This window comes from Trachymyrmex cornetzi, unplaced genomic scaffold, assembly GCF_001594075.2.
Source record: "Trachymyrmex cornetzi isolate Tcor2-1 unplaced genomic scaffold, Tcor1.1 scaffold367, whole genome shotgun sequence".
In the NCBI taxonomy this organism is placed as follows: Eukaryota; Metazoa; Arthropoda; class Insecta; order Hymenoptera; family Formicidae; genus Trachymyrmex; species Trachymyrmex cornetzi.
This window is the reverse complement of record NW_017298398.1, coordinates 156,163-166,678: the sequence shown is the minus strand read 5'-3', so window position 1 is coordinate 166,678 and position 10,516 is coordinate 156,163.

Below are 10,516 nucleotides of genomic sequence, written 5' to 3'. Positions count from 1 at the left end.
CCCCCCCCCCCCGTACTTGGCAAAATCGGTTCTTTTTGATCAGGCACTAGAACGTGGAATAATCATTTCTCTTTCTCTTCTTTTGCCTCTTCTCTTTCTTCTTCCGTTGCACAAGATCGATGTTTCCTTGAAACATAAACAATGCTGTATAACTTTTTATATATCAAACTTGTAACTATAATCTTTGTTAGTAACCCTAGGTAACAATATGATATACGATTTCTTTATTATTTCTTCTTTTATTCTATTTTTTTTTATTGTTTCGCAAGTTTTCACGGAAGTGATATTAATCTGATAATACTATGTTTGAACGACAATATGTAGCATTCATAACATACAGAGTTGTATCAGCGAGATAAGAATATCTGATTGATATCAATAGCGGATATGTACATCAATTTCATCCCTATGTTGCAATGATGCGAAATATAATTGATACGTTGAGCAAATTTATGACACTATTGACGTGTCAAGAAAATGTTCCACACATTTACAAGAAATCCTGGCGTTTCCGTGTTTCACTAATTATACTTTCTTCGATAGATCAAAGTCGTTTAGATTTATTAGACACGGTGAAAGCGTGGAGCATTGTCAATACATTAGAATTAATCGATGTTCTCGGGCTATTTTTTAAATTATACGTTGCATTCTGCCTCATCTCTTTATCATTGTTAGCATAAAAATCCGGTTTCAATATCGCGGAGCGAAAAGTGTTAAGACAAGATAGCTCTTAAACCAAATGCAAACTTTTTTATCAATTCCTTGAAAAGAGTCTCTTCTAATACTCGTGCAATAATCACTCAAACCTTTATTGATTTTGAAATTCCAACCGAGAAATTCTTTGTGTGTACAAAGAGTTAAATGGAAGACCATTAAAAACGTATGTAGAGAAAAGAAGGTAATTGTATCTCACACTTATATGTATATACGGAGAAAATTTTATATTAAGTTTTAATACAATTTTAAATTACACTTTACTATGTCTTGTATTTTCGATGGACTCTCACAACATGATTCCGACTTAACTTTTACTATGGTAATACTAATTTTTATCACATAAATAAAGTAATTATTTTGTTAAGCCATATTCTAACATGAAAACAGTTAATTTTTACTATGGTACGCAAACAAAATTTGCTAGGTATATTTGATTTTGTAAAAAAAAATTTTTACTGCAGACCTGCTGAAATTTTTACTGCAGACCTACTGAAGACCGCAGCTACTACCACACATTATAGTAATTTTAAATATAAAATTTTCTCCGTGTATGCTTTAGATTCACGTCAACCTTGAATTAAATTTTGTAGCGTCTATAGCCGAGTTGATTATTTTTTCTCGATTAAATTTTTTTATTCATTTGAAAGTTTTGTCATTGTAGCGATTTTTGAATTTGTATTTATATTTTGTGTTTGCATTCGTAAGGTTTGCGACTTTCTCGTGGATTTCTGTCTTTTGTGATACGTAAAGATGCGTGTGAAATATCAAAAAAAGAAGGTGTGGAGGAACATATGGATGCGTACAAACACATTCCGAGATAGAAAGGAGTACGGGGATGAGAGAGACATAAAGCTATATGCCAATTGTATGCCAGTTACTGAGTTGTCAGGATATTACTCTGGTGAAATGAGGACACCGGGATCAAATTGACAGCATCTCTTTAGCATCGACATCTCAATGTTCTACAAGCGTGTGTCATGCAGGATTTGTGAATATTTATAGCAAATTTAAAAATTACATGCGAAAGCCTAAGAAATTAATCTTTCACGAAACGTGCACAATTTCTGACAACATCGTATTAATATAATTCTCTTACATGTTTCTTTAATACAAATAAACTTACGTATAAAAAGTTATTTTAAAAAAGTAATGTACTTGGCGTGAAGTAACATTTTCTCAAAATTGTTTTTTAACTCAATTTGTAATGTCGCATATTTTTTATTCAAATATAATGTTATTGTTAAGATTATATTTTACATGTAATATAACTTAGGTAAAGTTAACCCTTTCATTTACAAATTATTGTATATTAGGTGTTGAACTTAATTCCTGCCGTTTTTCGTCTGCAAAATTGATTTGTTTCGAAGGGAAATACCTTAATCAAAGTATTATTAATAAAGTATTATTAATTAGTAATAAAGTAGAAAATGGAGGAAATTACTTTGATTAAGATATTTATTCATCTTCTCTTCGAAACAAATCAATTTTGGAGTCGAAAAACGGCAGGAATTAAGTTCAATACCTAATAGTTATAAAAAATATTAATGTTGGAAGTTGTCGAAATATTTGACCGTCCCGGTACATAATTGACACCCTGTATATGTATAAATATTTGTATTTTTGTGCACATTACTTGATAAATAATAAACGAGTCGTAAAAATTGGATATTTTGATTGATATTTTCAAAACGTATAAAGACTTTTCTACTTTTATATTTTTATTGCAACAATTTATAATAAATTGTTATAAAAGTTTTTTGTATATAAGCACGAAAGATTTTACAGGTAATTCATATAATTTATTATTTATTTGCAAGATAAAGATGAATCCACTTTTATAATAGTTTATCATGATCAACTACTTTTAAGAAATTGTCTGTGATGTCTATCGCGTATAAAATATCAAATTAAATAAGATGACACTTGTAATGGTTTATCTTATGATATCAAGAGAAATTATACGTAATTCTTAGTTATTCATTTTTCTGCCAAAGCAAAATTGATTAAACATTGATTGATCTAATAAAATTTATTATCATCAAGGAAATTGAAAATAAGGTTTTATTCTTTATTGTATTATATTAACATTGTGTCTTCCGCGATTTTTTCTGTAAAAATTTCCGTGTATAAAATGTTTATAATATAAAATACTATAAACATTTTATTTCTTTTATGTGATTAATAAGGCTAATAAATTAGCCTTATTAATCACATAAAAGCGTACACAATGTTGGATACATAAACTATCAATGAAATGATAGTTTATGTATCCAACATTGTGTACGCTCACTATATATCTTCAAATTATTGTGTTTTGCTGAATTTTATTTTTCAATTTTAATAATAATCGCTAATAAATCTAATATTGGCATTGTTGTTGCTTAAGATGATTTGTGAACGCATAATCACAACTAAATGAAATCGACAATGCTCGCTAAAATCATTTATAGCTATGGCATACGTGGGCGATGAAGAACCATTCTAGCATCAGAATCACTACAAAGGTATAATTATCATTTATCACCAATGCACAACGGATACATCACAATTTATGGTTTGACGATGATAGTGGTACCAGACGTGATTTTATGATGCACACACAGGAAAATTTCTTTTTAAATTGCCGCAGAACTGCACGTTGGTTTATTGTATAAAGGTATTGATAAAAAGGGTAGATTCGAACGGTCGGTGCTATTTCCAAAGGAAAATACCATTAACGTTTAAAACTTTCAGCGATATGTCTATCTAAACGAGTAATAATATATCTCCCATATTAATTCTCTGTCAATGAGCAAAATGGGAAATTCAATATGCATCGCGATAATACACGCGCGTGTTCGCAGAAATGTGAGTTTGCAATAAGTTTACGTACAACGAATATGAGAGAAAACATATTACGCGAATAAATAGAGAGTAAAACATCTTGAATGTTTTTTTAATTAAAATCTATAAAAAAAACGCTTTATGCCAATTTGAATATCACGGGGTATCAAAGAAAAGTTACTAATTGCGTGTAACTAAATGCGCTCTGCGTGATCCTATACATATTAAAGATCCACTTAGCATGGTATAATTGTGTTTATATCATAAAGAACTTTACGTCTACAGATAAATGTAGTATATTTACCATGAAGAAATACGTACTAACTGCAAGTGTCAAAACGAAGTTTTATCGTAAATTGCTGATTGTTTTGTAGCTAGTAAACTGAATGTAACATTGCAAACAAAATACGTCGATTTTTCAATTATTTTTCTTTAATTATCAACTTTTCTAATTCAAATAACGCGACAAATTTTATCGTAAATATACATTTAAAAAAATTACATGTTCATAATATTTGCACATCCTTTTATGACAGGTTTTTAGATATAAATGATGCAAAATCAATCATGTTTATGAGACAATTAAAATTTGATAGAGATTATTACTAATCTATTATATAGTTAATATAATTATATACCTATATAATTATAGATAGTAAATACAAAAAATAATATTCGTACTTTTATGATTGTATAGTTGACTTTTTAGGTCTTAAGACGATTATTTTTTCTTTACACCATGCCTAAAAGAAATATAAATAAAGTTTCAGTACTGATTTTAAACGAAAAGAGATTGCATATATTCTTTTATAACAAATGAGTGAAGAAGGCCATATTCGATCAAGACAGGTTTTGGTGCCTAATAATATTTTTGTATGAATTTTACAATTATCAGTTTAAGTAAACTGCACATTATTTGTCAGTTTTGAAACACAATTCTAAAAGGAATACTGAAAAGGAATACGTAATATCACAAATTAAATTGCCAAGTAATCAATGTTTTTAAAATCTTCATTAGCATCAATAATATAAAATTGCTTAAGGGGATGCTGGAGTGACGGTCGAAGTTAATCAAGGTCGATAGTAGACTTTTTTAAATCCAAATTCGACAATAGTGACATCTTTCATTAATTTCTTATACTTATTATATATCGTTGTGTCTCGCTCAAACGCATTCATCTGTCCTTATCTAACATATTGCAACGCCATCTCTTAGAAAGAGATCAACTAAAATAGTGCTCGGTGTCATGGCTTCACGTCAATTTTATTCGTAGTATACGAACGAAATTTTTGGCGACTCTTTTCTCTTATACCAAAGCCCTTACCTCGTTTCTAAAAGCATAGGATTGTTCTTCAAAGTTTTCTGTAGGCTGCAAGCTACTTATTTTAAACGGGTAAAATCCGAAACTCTTATATGCAGCACATATTGTGACGAGTTGACTGCAGGAGCCGGTGACAAAACTACAATTTTTTATTCTCTTTCATTTTTTGCATTAAATTGTAGCTGGCAGCCTGTGTTGTTGTCGATACTTTAATTGTGGAGAAGGACTTTCCAATCCGTAAGTGCAATTAAGAGAAACGAGTCGAGGAAAATTAATCATAGTTTATTGGTAAAACAGGGCACTCCAACATCCCCTTAAGGGGATCCCCTTAAGGGGATGTTGGAGTGCCCTGTTTTACCAATAAACTATGATTAATTTTCCTCGACTCGTTTCTCTTAATTGCACTTACGGATTGGAAAGTCCTTCTCCACAATTAAAGTATCGACAATAACACAGACACAGGCTGCAAACTACGATTTAATACGAAAAATGAAAGAAAATTAAAAATTTACAGTTTTGTTATCGGCTTCTGTAGTCGACACGTCACAATAGCTGCTTTCCATTTACATCGATTCTCAGATAATTCTCACTTGTGACGTCATAATTCAGTTGAATGCGCGTTCCTTTTGCATTCTGACAAGTGAGATTCAACTGAGTTTTTACCTATAACCTGCGCAAGATTGAAACCGTGTGCTTTAGTGAGTTTCGTAAACTCACTTCAAAGTGAGGTTATGAACCTGTGTTAACATGTGATAACTTTTTACCAAAGTAAGCAAGTAGTGACGTCATTAATCTGAGTATAACATACTCAGCTCACTTCAGACTCAGTTTCACTTGTGTGTAAATGGAAAGCAACTAATATGTGCTGCATACAAGAGTTTCAGGTTTTACTCGTTTAAAATAAGTAGCTTGCAGCCTACAGAAAACCTCGAAAAACAATACTGTGCCTGTAAAAATCAGCTAGGAGCTTTAGTATAAAAGGAAAGAGTCGACAAAAATTTCGTTCGTATGCTACGAATAAAGTTAACGTGAAGCCATGACACCGAGCACTATTTTAGTTGATCTCTTTCTAAGAGATGGCGTTGCAATATGAATAAGGACAAATGAATGCGTTTGAGCGAGACACAACGATATATAATAATTATAAGAAATGAATGAAAGATGTCACTATTGTCGAATTTGGAATTTAAAAAAGTCTGTACTATCGAATTTGATTAACTTCGATCGTCACTCCAGCATTCCCTAGATTCTAAAGCAAAGCTCGAACTCCGACGAAATCACTAGATGTCGCGCCGCGCGCCGCACATCACATGCTTTTTATACTACCACAGTAATATCTCACGCAGCCTATGATACACGCAGTCACACATACGTGTCAATTTTCGTACAACGAATTCGTCGCGATAAAGCGTCTAAATCTAATTCTAAGAATTCGACGTTGTATGTTCGTGCAGTTTACGTGTTTGGGAACTATTATTTCGTACGTTCGGGTTGCAAAGTTTTCATATCAAGCAAATGTTGTCACGACTTGACAGCTGAGACGCCATGTTACACTAAGAAATGGTAAAAAATATATCGATTTCGAAATTTGTGATCATTCTCAGCGTAGACTCCACTTCACAAACACGTATTAATGCGTGTACTTTAATCGTGGAAAAGGATTTTCCAATCCGTGAAAGAGAAAAAGAGTATTCGTTATACAAAAATTATACGTGTTTAGTCGGTAATACAGACGTCTTTCGGATCTCCTAATCGTCAATTTAATTTGTGATATTATGTATTCTAGCTTCAGTTTAGAAGTGTGTTTCAAAATCGAAAAATAATAAATGAATAAGTGAATAAAAAGTGACAAAAAGAAAAATAAATTTTATAAAATTGATTATTAACATATCGTTATTATATGTATAATATGTTAGAGATACAAATCTAATATTAATGACTTACAATCTGGGATGAACTGGATCTCTTAAATCTATTCTTTTTTGCAGATTCTACAGTCGTCAGGATAGCTAATGCAGCAATTACAATAAAGAATAATAAGTCGCTGTGTTTTATAATGCTTAGTTTTTATAAAATTTTTATGCTGCGTGTTTTTTTTATTGTTCTCTATTCTAATATAAATAAAATAACAAATTTTATATTTATATATATTCCCAAAACTAATGACGTGAGATTGAAATAAAAATACTGATATAGGTACGTACTGCACGAATTTAGCATATAATATTTTTTAGTATTAAATATTATTCGTAGGTATGACATGATAACAGAATAAAGATAATTTTACAATTTTTTATGATTAATATAACTATTAAACTCTTTCAGATTATTCGTGGCTTATATTATTATTATAAATATCATAGCTTAAAATATAAAATTGCATGGTACAGCAAGCTTGAGATTAATAAAACGTAAAAAAATAAATTAATTGGTTTTATTTTACTCTTTCTCTATTACTCTATCAAATGTACAAATAAGAGAAAATTAAAAATTTTTTGTTTAACAATTGTTAAAAAGACGCATAAAAAATCGCAATTTTAGAGTTTTAAAATTCTCAATTAACATAATTTAAAAAAAAAACTGAAACCATTTAAATTAAAAAATGCAATTTTTTTTATTTTTATAAAATTACAATAAAGTAATTAATAATTTGCTGGCAGATAACGACAGAGTAACTTCATTATAGTCATGGATTTAATCGTTTATGCGTAGTTTCTTTGACAGTGTTATATCTATCATTTTCGAATAACAAAAATCTTAAAAAAGTAGACAATGCTATAGAAGACATGAAGAGTATTTTTAGTTTTATTGATTATAAGTAATGTTTTATTTTATTAAGTCACGATTTCTGTATCGTTACAGATTGCAACGAAGTAATGGTACTGACTGATAAAAGATAATGCACGTGCTGCACGATAAACGTATTAAATTTTTAAAACATTTTTTTACTGATATGCAACAAATTTAGAATTGGTATAAAGTGCTCTTGCATATTTTAATATTAACAGATATCACGTGTAAAAATCCATATAATTCATATATTAATACTTAATAGTAAAATTAAATTTGACTTATTTTCTGTATATGCACTTGTTAAACGCATATTAATTATTATTCTAATTTGTTTATAATATCATTTATGAATTATATTAAATTTTTATATTTTACAAAAATACTAATTATTTATTTAAAATACATTACATTCTTGATTTTAAATATAAATTTATCTACCGAAATTATTATTTAAAGATATTGATGACATGAAGATATTACAAAGCGCAATTTTAACAAAAACGCAATTTCCAGGGAATGGAAGTAACTCGTTACTTGTAAGTTACAGTTACAAGTTACTTTTTTGGTAACTTTACTAGTAACTGCGTTACTTTTTTTCTTTGGTAACTGTAACGGTAACGAAGTTACATATTTTTAGTAACGGTAACGAATTTTACAGTTACTTTTATCGTTACTTTGCACATGATTGGACACGATACGATACAAGTCACTTACACTGTAAAAAAATTTACATCAAACCATTTTTTATATTCCTGATATGCTTTATTATGTTGATAATAAGGTATCACTTCTTTTATAAATTGTTTGTCCACTAAAGGAAGACAATTTAGAAGCTACGAACGTAACACGCAACAGTTTCAAACGAAAAAACTAGGATGAAGACTGTAATTTTCTTATTCGGGCTTGTGCTCGTTGTCACAATTATCATCCCGACTAATGGAGGACCTATTGCCGAAGCAACTGCCGAGGCTACTCCTGAAGCAACTGCCGAGGCTACTCCTGAAGCAACTGCCGAGACTACTCCTGATGTAACTGCCGAGGCTACTCTTGAAGCAACTGCCGAGGCTACTCCTGATGTAACTGCCGAGGCTAGTTTTAAAACAAAAATAATCGTAATTCGAATCTCGCTTTTGCCGAACCTTTTGCATAGCAACAAGAGCATCTAAGGTATAATAATAAAATTTTGTTTACTAATTTAAAATAATTTGGCTACATTTTTAAAATACTTTTTTTCAGTCGTTTATGTTTCATAGTAAAGCAAATGAATTTTTTTGTATTTTGTGAATTTATGACTTATTGTTAGTAAGTAGAGAACATTCCAGCAACATTACAGCCTATATTACAACATATATTCTAATATGTTTTTTATTTACTGGAGACTAAGGTTTAGTTCCACAACGGTTAACTCTTAACCGAAGTTTAACTTGTTTCTCATCTTCCAATTCTAGAATTGGAAAGAGACAATGAATAAGTTGAACCTCCGTTAAGAGTTAACCGTGAATTGTGGAACTGGGCCTAATTCATAAACTTATGAAATATTGATTGCAATTATAAAATTTGATTACAATATTGCTACAGTGTTGCTGGAATATTCCAAGATGTTTCTTACTTACTAATGCCCATTTTCACCAATATAGATTAACTTTAATCTCGGTTCAACTTACTCTTCGTCTTTTTCTAATCTTTAGAACTAGAAAAAGACAAAGAGTAAGTTGAACCGAGATTAAAGTTGATCTGCGTTGGTGGAAACGGACCTAAGTCAATTATTTATTATTCATTATTAGCAAGAAAATGAGTAACACTGTCTAACATGGAATTTAGAATTGGACAAAATTATTTTTATAGATTTTTTGAGAAAACCGAACTTAAAAGAGCTATAAATGGCATTTTAGAATACCTGTGAACTCAGAAAGCTTAAGACGTGATAGAGCTGTTTCATTAACGAATGTGTTTTCAGGGATTAAAAAATCTGTAAAAATCATCTTGTTCGATTCGTGACAAATTTTTAAATTTATCGGACAGTGTAATTAAAGTAATTAACATATTAAATTTATAATTAAAATGATTTGTTTATATCTTTATGCAGAAATACAATACTTAAAAAAAAATTTTTCATTGGGTCACGTTTAATCTTGCAAATTTTTTATTTTACATATATTTACAAAATTATATAACATAACATCTTGAAACACACTTTTCTTAAACATAATTTTATATTACTCTAAAATTTGTTTTATCAATAAATCAATTAATAGCTTTATTAATATATATTATAGGAAGACGTCAAATAAACAGCGAAAAACTCTACTTTAAAAGAAAAATACAATGTTTTTAATATTATATGTGAATCTAAATAATCTCGAGGCTGATGACTTGGTGTTGAAAAAGCTTAAAAAAATACACTATACGAATTTAGCATATAATATTTTTAGATATTATTCGTATGACATGATAACATGATAAAGATACTTAACAATTTTGTAAAAATTAATATAATTTCTAAATTTTTTGGTCGTAATTTATGACTGATTTTATTATTATCGATATCACAGATATTATTAAAATATAAAATTGTATAATAAAGCAAATTAAGATAAATAAAGCATGTAAAATAAATAAGTTAATTTTTTATATAAGATAAATAAATAAGTTTAGATAAGATAAATAAGTGGCTTAAATTAAAAAAATGTTTTAAACAATAAAGAGCATACGCTTGATGTATTTAGCTTAAAATATGTATTTCAAATAAATAAAGTAAACGTTTCGGTCAACACAATGTGACCATCTTCAGTACAATAACTTTTTCGTATTACAATTTAAAAATTGGAACATACTCGTAATCCGTAATACACAAAAAAAAA